We start from the raw sequence: 9,838 nt of genomic DNA on the forward strand, positions 1-9,838 counted from the left end.
AGTAATCAGCCATAAGGACAAAGTTTATGCCATATTTATGTTTATTACTAACTCCAAAGATTATTTAATACTTTCTGGCTTTCTCTGCTACAAACCAATCAATAATTGACTAAAACATCGGTAAAATAACAAGATAAAAGCCGTCTGAATTGTTACTGCATCGACAGCAGCAAATTCGACTTTCGAAAGACTTTCTGGTTGAGACTTGGGCTATTCTGAGGAAAGCTTGATTTTGAATGTTACATTTGTTATTTACTTCTGCTATTAAAGTGGCAGTTTCCAAATAAATGTTTCTTCCTTAGCAGTAATTTGAAACACTGGTGCAACAGTGCCCTCCTATGGAAACTAGCGGCATTACAGCACTTTCAGCACTTCTTTCCGTCTCGCGGTTAAAAAATATTTAGATCCTCATGAACCCTAAAAATCGGAGGCTTTATTGGTACTTCCTCCTGTCTACACTCGGAGGGAATCTATTCTATCAACAATTTAGACATAAAAATGTTTTGTTCCGTGTAAAAAGCACAGCCAGGACGATGTGAACCGTTTGTTTCATTGTTACGCCACCAAACCTTATTTATTTATTTAGGACACGCAGTCTGTGCAAGTACAAAATGGGAATTTGGGACAATAAAGCTACAAACCAATGCTGTGCAGGATGTAAAGATTTGCAGTTCCCTTTGACAATGTTTTCACACACACACACAAAGAAAAAAAACGATATTTATGTTTAAAACCAGGAACTTTTTTTAATGACGGGGAAAAAATACTTGTGGAAACCTGTAAATTTCTGTAACTGTATCTCGGGTAGCTGCAAAACCATCATGTGGACAAACCTGCCAAAGTTCTTGAACATGCTTTTTGTGCTAGTTCTCAACATTTTAGATATCCCCAGGAAAGCATTTCTCCGTGATGACACAAAAATTCAGACCACGGACTGTGCATAGGGTTTATGTTCGGACACAGTAAAACTACCCTATTCCAGGTGATAATCAAATCATAAAAAAGACTTCTTATGGTCAGATATCATCTGATCGAGTTATCAATTTTATGACAGAGTTAAGTGACTTCAACTGATAAACTAGCTGACTGCAGATGTGTGAGTTCACTCTCACACCAACACGTTCTCACTCCCAACTCGTCAAATGTGTGACGCATGGTCAGGCTCCCTCTGCTTCACTTATCGACGCTTACTAGTTAATAAAGTTTTCAGTAAAGTGTTTAATCGCAGCCACAGACTGACAGCAAATATCTCGATTAGCTTCAGCGCATCTGTAATAAATATGTGCAAGTTTCAGTGCTTCGTTTAAACTGTATGATACTTATACTGACCCAGGGTCAGTGTAAAATACAATCCTACCTGTGTGAACAAAGCCTGGCTCCTTAAATCCTGCATGACAAACCTCAGGATGCAGGTTATTATTACTCTTTCCTGCTGGCACACCTGTCACACCTGAGAGTCAGCTAGAAACTTACAGTGACGTGGACATCGTGCAAAGACTGCCAGACTCTGTAATACTGCAAATGATCAGTGACTCATGTTAACACTAAACTCTAAACGGTACCTCTGTGTCTCTGTGTGCTGAACATCTAGGATTGGGTCAGGCTGCATCAGCTGAAGCTGTTATTTGTATATATCAGTATTTTTTTATTCAGGTGTGGGGAAAATACGTAAGACTGCAGTGAAGCGATGCACCAGATTAATCCCTGGCCAAAGGTATCGTACTTAAATCAGACTACTGATCCAGCCACATCAGCCTTTTGTGAGGTCTGTTTAAAGTAGACTAAAAATGAACTGCAGGTTCCTGAGAGGTGGACTGTGAGCACAGAAACACATGTTCATACATACAGCTGCAGCAAACTTACATTAATTTTAAATAGATTTGTTACTCTGATGTCTGTCTCTGTGTTAGTCCTCTGACAGACTGGTGACCTGTCCAGGTGTGCTCTACCTATGACTACTGGGACAGGCTCTAGCCTCTGTAAAAGAAATTTTCTGTTATTCTCATTTAAAGTATTTAAGTGCTTATGCATATGCTTAGTTGTGACACTGTTATAGACTGTTCAGTGAAAGTTTCTAATGAACTTACTTCAGCGTCAGCAGTTTGAGAAAACAACTCCTTTTACAGGTGCTGATAAGGCCAAGGGCACAAAACAGCATGACCATTGATCTGTTAGGTTTCATAGCGAGACACGTGAAGTGTGGTAGGATCAGTTTGTAACTTCCTCCCTCTTCCTTGGAATGCATAAAGGAGTAGGAGCACAACTTCTGTGGCAGCGCTGACATGACTGAACTGTGATGTTTGATGTGTGTTGGCGCAGTAATAAATAGCTTGATCACAGCTCTTTCTGTGTTGCAGACTTTATTTTAAAAATTCCACGACACCCCCCACCCTCCCACTGTGAACATGAATTGAATATTCAGAAGACATTTGTTTAAATAGTTCTACAAATCTGAGCTGTTGGTGTGTCCTTGGATTGTGTGGTAATAATATTACAGGGAGTGCAGAATTATTAGGCAAATGAGTATTTTGTCCACATCATCCTCTCCATGCATGTTGTCTTACTCCAAGCTGTATAGGCTCGAAAGCCTACTACCAATTAAGCATATTAGGTGATGTGCATCTCTGTAATGAGAAGGGGTGTGGTCTAATGACATCAACACCCTATATCAGGTGTGCATAATTATTAGGCAACTTCCTTTCCTTTGGCAAAATGGGTCAAAAGAAGGACTTGACAGGCTCAGAAAAGTCAAAAATAGTGAGATATCTTGCAGAGGGATGCAGCAGTCTCAAAATTGCAAAGCTTCTGAAGCGTGATCATCGAACAATCAAGTGTTTCATTCAAAATAGTCAACAGGGTCGCAAGAAGCGTGTGGAAAAACCAAGGCGCAAAATAACTGCCCATGAACTGAGAAAAGTCAAGCGTGCAGCTGCCAAGATGCCACTTGCCACCAGTTTGGCCATATTTCAGAGCTGCAACATCACTGGAGTGCCCAAAAGCACAAGGTGTGCAATACTCAGAGACATGGCCAAGGTAAGAAAGGCTGAAAGACGACCACCACTGAACAAGACACACAAGCTGAAACGTCAAGACTGGGCCAAGAAATATCTCAAGACTGGTTTTTCTAAGGTTTTATGGACTGATGAAATGAGAGTGAGTCTTGATGGGCCAGATGGATGGGCCCGTGGCTGGATTGGTAAAGGGCAGAGAGCTCCAGTCCGACTCAGACGCCAGCAAGGTGGAGGCGGAGTACTGGTTTGGGCTGGTATCATCAAAGATGAGCTTGTGGGGCCTTTTCGGGTTGAGGATGGAGTCAAGCTCAACTCCCAGTCCTACTGCCAGTTTCTGGAAGACACCTTCTTCAAGCAGTGGTACAGGAAGAAGTCTGCATCCTTCAAGAAAAACATGATTTTCATGCAGGACAATGCTCCATCACACGCGTCCAAGTACTCCACAGCATGGCTGGCAAGAAAGGGTATAAAAGAAGAAAAACTAATGACATGGCCTCCTTGTTCACCTGAACCCCATTGAGAACCTGTGGTCCATCATCAAATGTGAGATTTACAAGGAGGGAAAACAGTATGTCACACAGCGGAAATTTGTGTTTTTGTTTTATTAATCTGTGTGTTGGTACATAGTGTTTTTATTTGCATGATTTTATTGTGATATTTATATTGCATGTCTGTTTATTGATATTTATACTGCATGGTTTTATCCTCATATTTATATTTGTGTTAATGTTGTACCATGTTCCTTTAACCCACTGTGGACTAAACAGACAATTGTAGGCACCTGTGAGGTGGGGGCGTTCCCCAAGGTGGCCTATCAGCCGCCAGGTTGACCTGTTAAAGGGGATGGTGAGCGCAGAGACAAAAGAAGAAAGAAGCGACGCACGAAGGGTGAGCAGGAGAAAAAGGAACGCGTGCAAGCCCGCACGTGTGTGGAACGAACTGCTGCCTGACTGTGGGGCGCCCCGAGTCGTTCGGCGAGCCAGTCCTAACGGCAGGAACGGCAACAGTGGGTGGCGATGGCCGCAATGCACAACAGGGCAGGGATGCCCTTCTGCCTGCATCTGACGGTGAGACGAGGGAGGCCGTGTTCAGGTGTGGAGTGGGGCGGGACTGTGCGGCGACGCGCTGTCCGGAGGAGACAGGTCTGCGATAGGAGCCTCCTCCCTGGTCTGTTGCTGGCGAGTTTCCCCATCCCGGAAGAGAAGTTCCTCTCCTGTCCTCGCCCATTTGTGGCTGGACTGTGGGATTATGGGACTGTGGGAGGGTAATTTTAGCATATGGAAAACATGTTTTAGTCTTGTTTTAATAGTGAATAGTTATTTCTGCCGGCAGGGTTTTTAGCGGGTTGCAAACACTATTTTTATTGTATACGGGGATTTTAGCTTGTATTTGTGACTGTGGCTGTGTTTTTGTATGGAAAATGAATGGTGTGTTTGAAGCCAGCTAAGTTCTGTGCCCTGAGCGCTGACCCACCCACTCCCCTTTTTCTGCTTGTATGTATACAGACGTGGTGGTGAAGATTTAGGTCCACCAGTCTTAGCGGCTACAAGTACACCTCTCTGAACAGTGTCTGGGAGGCTGTGGTTGCTGCTGCACGCAATGTTGATGGTGAACAGATCAAAACACTGACAGAATCCATGGATGGCAGGTGTTTTGAAGGGAGGAAGGTTCAGGGCTGAAGCAATCAGCTTCATGGGCTCATCCGGTTAGAATAAGAAAAGCAGCCATCTAATGCAGAATTAGTTTCAGGGTACTCCTTTTATTCTCAAATAAATAAGGCAAAAAAGGAAGGAAACAAAGACACACACATGGACTGCCAATGCTGAAAGAAAACAGAGATTCAAGTTACTCATTACCTTAACATTACATAAAATAAAAACCCAAACAAAACCTCACCTCAGCTGCCGCCCCGTGTGGAAGTGCGGAAAGAGTGAGCCAAAAGTGAATGCAGTCCTTATATACTGTGTGACATATAATGTGTGACAGGTGAGTGCAATCAAGGACTAGCACCACACCCAATCAAAGGTGAGAGAACTAAACAAGGTGCATCTGGTGAAGTGAGTGGGTGTGCTGGGATGTGCTAAAAGGTGGGTCTCTACAACAGCAGGCTTTTGAGTGTCCTTGCAAAGAAAGGTGGCTATATTGGTCGCTGATTTGTTTTTGTTTTGTTTTTGAATGTCAGAAATATATATTTGTGAATGTGGAGATGTTATATTGGTTTCACTGGTAAAAAGAAATAATTGAAATGGGTATATATTTGTTTTTTGTTCAGTTGCCTAATAATTATGCACAGTAATAGTCACCTGCACACACAGATATCCCCCTAAAATAGCTAAAACTAAAAACTACTTCCAAAAACATTCAGCTTTGATATTAATGAGTTTTTTGGGTTCATTGAGAACATGGTTGTTGTTCAATAATAAAATTATTGTCATGGTCCTGGGCCATGTTGGCCCAGTGTTCTTAGTTTCCTTGTATGTTTGTATTTTGTTCCTTGCTTAGGCCATGTTTTCTGAGTTGCCCTGTTGTGTTGTTCCCTAAGTGTTTTCCCTTCATGGCTTTTACCCCCTGTGTGCCCCTCTGTGTATCTGTGAGCCCTCGTCTCTCCTTATGTTTTATTCCATGCTTCCCCAGCCCGTTATGTCTGTGTTTTCCCCGTGCTCTCTCTCTCCTCCTGTCTGAACCTCTGTGCACTTCCTGTTTACTTTGTGACTCTCATGCCCGTACATGTCATGTTCAGTTCACCCCGCCCTGTCTCGTTATGATTATCAGTGTCACCTGTGTTCCCCGTGTGTTCCCACTTTCCTCGTTAACCCTCTGTGTATTTCTGTCTGCGTCTCCCTCTGTTCAGCGTGACGTCGTCCCTCATGCTGTGTGTGATTCCCCCGTGGTTCCTGGTGAGCTTTATGTTAGTTTTTCCCAGTTTAGTTTTGTATCTCCTATTATCTTTGGTCAGCAATAAAGCTGCTTTTTGAGTTCACCCCCGTGTGTGTGAGTTTTGCATTTTGGGTCCTCCTCCTGCCTGCCACACAGCCGAGCCTTGACAATTATTCCTCAAAAATACAACTTGCCTAATAATTCTGCACTCCCTGTAGAGCTAGCAATCTTTCTTACTGAATCTCTACTATGAGTCATGTTACCTGAGATTAATTCTATGTTTACCTGTCAGCCTGGACAAATGTGCTGTGTGAAGGAAATTAAATTAAATCAGATCTGAACTGCGTACATTTAAGGAACCTGTTCATATTTAATTGAAATATGAACCAGTGATTTTTTTTTTTGATTGCTGATTCCAAGAGAGTCTTTGTGGAAATCCTGTTTGGCTTTTTGTTATTTTAATTCTCTTTTCTGTTTTCCAGAACAGTTCTCCACAGTCGCTGTCCACATGGGTCAGTGGGACCAAGAAGCGCTCTGCTAATGTGTGGACTCTGACCAGCAACATCCAGCAAGACCCAGACAGCGTTTTCTATCTCCCAGCTGGAGTTTTTTGTTTGTCTGTGACTGGAGAGTCAGATTTTTGTTGAGCTTCACACTTGCAGAGGTAAGTCAGTTTGTAGAGATCCCTCCCACCCTGGCTTTTATGTCCTAGATTTCTTATCGGAAACAGTAATATTTCAGTGACTGCTGCTTATAGCACAGGTTAATACACGCTACTGATCCCTGATAGGAGAATCATCAGTTTTGGCAACAAAGAAGCCTGGTGGATGTTTTTTTTTTTTTTTTTTTACAGTCTGATGATGGGACATCGTGCTCTGCATCTTCAAAGTTTGCCTCCTCGTTATTATTCATACCCAGTAATGTGAAGTATGCTTATATCTACCGTAGCTGCCTCCACCAGTGTGTGAATGTGAGAGTGAATGAATAGTGGCATTGTAAAGCGCTTTGGGTGCCTTGAAAAGCGCTATATAAATCCAATCCATTATTATCTACTATAACTGAACCAACCTGGTGCTCTTCATTTATGGAGGCTGTTGAGTCTGAATGTTGGATATTGTGTATCTCGTGTTCTCTGGGCTTTGTTGTCCTCAGTTTTTTTTGCAGGATCAGAAAACAAAACCAGGAGGCGTGTAAATGTTTCTTCTCCATGATGTTTCTTCAAATGTTTCTTCTGGATGATGATAAGACTGTGACACGGGATGCCACCTTTGGTCACCTTTGATGAAGCAAAGCTCAGGAAGAAGTCTGATTAAATGGTACCCACATGTTGAGAAGGATGTACAGGGGCACCTGCAGCCAAATCCAAGCTTCAGGTTAGTTGTAGTACAAAATGTTTTTTCATTTGTTTTTCCTTCAACTTTTGAAACCATATTTTTGTGCAATGTACCAGTGGATAAACTGAATTCCAACGACAGAAGACTCCTGTATATCCTTCTGGCCGCAAGAAAAAAGCCTCTTACGAGAAGATAGCTTAAGCCTGAACCACCAACGATAGAAGACTGGATACATTCTGTACAAGAGATCTATACGATGGAAAAAGTGTCATTTTCTCTTAAACTTCAGAGGGATACCTTCTATGGAATATGGTCTAAATGGACAGACTATGTTAAGCATATGAGGTGTGATTTTGTATATGATGTTACAACCCTGAGTACTACGTAAACCTACCTGCCCTGCTGCCTCCTAACCCTAGTTTGGTTTTTTTTTTGTTTTGTTTTTTTCTTTTCTTTTTCTGTCTTCTTTATTTTTCAATTATAAGTTAAAATGTGACAGCAAAGAAAGTGTAAAAAGGCATACTACTGTTATGTTCAACAGCTGTCCCAATAAAAGAGATAATAATAATAATAATAATAAAAAAGAAAATACCATATTGTATTCATACAGAAACAGTATGGTATCATTGTTTGTCTGCTCACTGATTGCTGAAACTAAGAGCTACTTAGATCTGTTTAGATCTAAAGTATCCAAAGTTGAATGTTTCTTCACCCCTGTGTGTGTGATATCTGATTTCCTACATGCTGGCAGAGCAGCAGTTTGTGCTCACAGATGGTGACAGTGTGGAGAGACGGTGGTGTTTCCTCAGAAGAACCAGCAGAGTCACAAAGGACACAAGTCCATCTCACCACCGTGACTTGCTGACTGATGTTCGTCTGCACTGCACAGAGGAAATCAACTGACCGAGGTTTGTCCAGTGATGTGTTATGAAATGTATATTTGTTTTATGCTTACAGTTATGTTTTTCTTGACAGAGGCTCTGCAGAGGTTAGACAAAGCAGAGAAAACATGTGCTTTACATTTTACTGTGATTTATTGAGATATTTGTTGCCTGATGTTCAGCAGGAATGGAGAAATAGAATCAAAGGGAGATGTTTTTGCTGTTTTTGTAATGATGAAAGTAAATCTTCAATATTATTTATTTGCTTGGTTATATTAGGAGTGTTTCTGAGTGAGGGAGAGAGGAGTCATCATCCAGTTTAAGTGACGTAGATCAGTGGATACACTTGTCTCCCCTTTAATGGAGACGATCCAAGTCATCCTTAAATGTTAGTGCTTTCAAATACACAAACATTTTTAAAGGACAAAAATGAACATCCAACTTTGACTGTAATACAAAATCTTTGCATGTGTGTTTTCAAACTCTCAGATGGGCAGCATATCAGTCTTGGACTGTCTAACCTGCCGGAGCAGCACTGAATGATCACCACACATGAGCATGTTCCTGCAACATGCAGCATCTGATCCTTCATCTGTGTGCTGCTGCTTTTGGTAAGTAGAGTTACCCAACTCCAGTAACTCTAAACACATGCCATCCATTTCTAACGGCCTGGTTACTTCCTGTCAGTTACTTTAGAAACCATGTGGTCACCTGACCTAACACTGTTTCTTCTCCTTCCCCTTAATGTTCAAGTGTCACATGTCAAACAGCTGGAGAGGAAACTACACCAGTGTACTGGGATGTTTCAGCAACACGTGCCAGATGCTGTTCCTTCATGGTGACATCACCAGAGACAGCCCCACCCACCTCAGGACCTCGCCATTGATCATGATGATTATAATGATGACAGCGAGCGGAACTAAGACTGTAAAAATCCACGACCAGAATTTTTCTTTCTAATTATTAATGAATACTGAGAGCCTCTTTCTGTGTTTTGTCTGTTTTTTGTTTTGTTTTGTTTTTAAAACCTCATTTGTTACTAACAAAGTTCACCAAACTCACACAGTTTACATTCTGTATGTTTCCATCTTTACCAGCCACACTCTAACTGCATTTAAGAAAATAATCCTTAGAAATCGTCGTTTTTCTCTTTTGCAATTGATGATAATTCAGTGAATAAACTGCTGTTTGAATTTTCTGTATGTTTGACCCTGTAGACTGTTTGATGGACTGCTTGTCTTCCTGTTTGTTACCGCCGCCTGTTTTTTGACTAAAGATTTGGATTTCTGACTTCAACACAGCCTCTGGGTGTCCTCCCTTTGTGTCCTCTTCCTCTGTGAATGTGTTGCATGTGTCAGATTCATTTTATTAACAGCTTTCCCACAGTGAGTTGCATCAGCATTCATTCACAGCACATTTCAGAAGGATTCAGATTAATACAGTGATCTTACAGTCAGAATTATCCTGACAGAGTGCCACTGTAAATGATCTTTCATCAGGTAAATTTTAAAGTTCAGTATTTCAAAGCAGGAGTTATGAAGAATCATACTGGCATTAGGACTAATAATATGTACTTACAAAGTCAAAGTTTTTTAATTATGCTAGAATATTGGAAGACAATCAACTTTTGGTGTTTTCCGCATATTAATTATTCTGAAATAGAGACGGTGACCCTAACTGTACAGAAGCACACTAAACAACTGACAATCTAACAGACATCATTGGCCTGAGCTGT

General features: G+C 41.5%; 1 long non-coding RNA gene across 5 annotated transcripts; it reads left to right on the forward strand.

The window, feature by feature from the left end:
* Window positions 1-3,673: 3,673 nt before the first annotated feature.
* LOC146583528 (uncharacterized) lies at window positions 3,674-9,359 on the forward strand. 5 transcript variants are annotated; one of them, XR_014892399.1, is made up of 6 exons: window positions 3,674-4,078; window positions 6,371-7,261; window positions 7,339-8,130; window positions 8,383-8,491; window positions 8,593-8,714; window positions 8,857-9,359. It is a non-coding gene; the product is annotated as an uncharacterized LOC146583528 (long non-coding RNA). The 5 variants fall into 5 exon arrangements; XR_014892401.1 differs by having other exon boundaries at window positions 3,675-4,078; window positions 7,974-8,130; XR_014892400.1 differs by having other exon boundaries at window positions 3,675-4,078; window positions 7,979-8,130.
* The last annotated feature ends 479 nt before the right edge of the window (window positions 9,360-9,838 follow it).

Source organism: Mchenga conophoros, linkage group LG1, assembly GCF_057382185.1.
Source record: "Mchenga conophoros isolate Kocher_MC1m ecotype Shallow Benthic linkage group LG1, M_conophoros_male_GT1.1, whole genome shotgun sequence".
Taxonomy (NCBI): Eukaryota; Metazoa; Chordata; class Actinopteri; order Cichliformes; family Cichlidae; genus Mchenga; species Mchenga conophoros.